Genomic DNA, 844 nt, shown 5'->3' with positions numbered 1-844 from the left:
ATCATATACAGTCCCCTGGCTATTTTAAACACATACTTTACATATATATGTTACTTCTAACCTTAGTTTAGCCGCACTTTACATCTTAATGATACCCTCTTTTATGCATCAAATTCCTGCCTAATCATGCTGATCTTGACCATTTGTCGCCCTCATCAATGGTACTAATACACAATAACGCTTAGAATTAACAATTGCGACGTAGAATATGAAATGAGGTTAGACTTAGTAAAAAATCGATTCTACATTTACTAATTAGAAAACAAATTAACTTTAACTTTTAAATGACTCCCCTTTTTAAACAGATATTGCTTACGACTTGAAGTGTGTGGTGGAGAACAACGTGCCCGAGCTATACTATTTGAAGCGGCCAAATATTTACTAGGTTGTAGCGTGCAAGACTACATAGAATCGACCTCAGTAAAGATATGAATTGTATTTATACCTAAACACCTTAACACCCAATGGACTCCGCCGCATAGGGACGTTGTCTAATTCATCCTAACTTTTACAGTTATCTTATTGTGATACTTAATAGCACGAAAGAGAAGAAAAGAATTACCCTATTACATATACATAACAATTGATAATTTTGTTAATTTTATACATTAGGTTAGTTTTGAAAGAAAATGCACCCATCATGCTGCTGAGAAAATTGGACCCCTCAAATGGCTTATGCAATGGGACATGGTTGATTTGTAGAGGCTCTGACGAGAATGTAATACATGCAAAAAAAAACAACATGTCAATATGCTACAAGCCAAGTGTTTACTCTAACAATACAACTATCACTCCCTTCCCCCCGCTAAAATGAAGGATACCCTTTTAAATTTATTCGGAAACA

The sequence above is a fragment of the Solanum tuberosum genome, unplaced genomic scaffold, assembly GCF_000226075.1.
Source record: "Solanum tuberosum cultivar DM 1-3 516 R44 unplaced genomic scaffold, SolTub_3.0 scf00133, whole genome shotgun sequence".
Taxonomy (NCBI): Eukaryota; Viridiplantae; Streptophyta; class Magnoliopsida; order Solanales; family Solanaceae; genus Solanum; species Solanum tuberosum.
The sequence above is the reverse complement of the archived record's forward strand: the minus strand, read 5'-3'. Positions refer to the sequence as shown.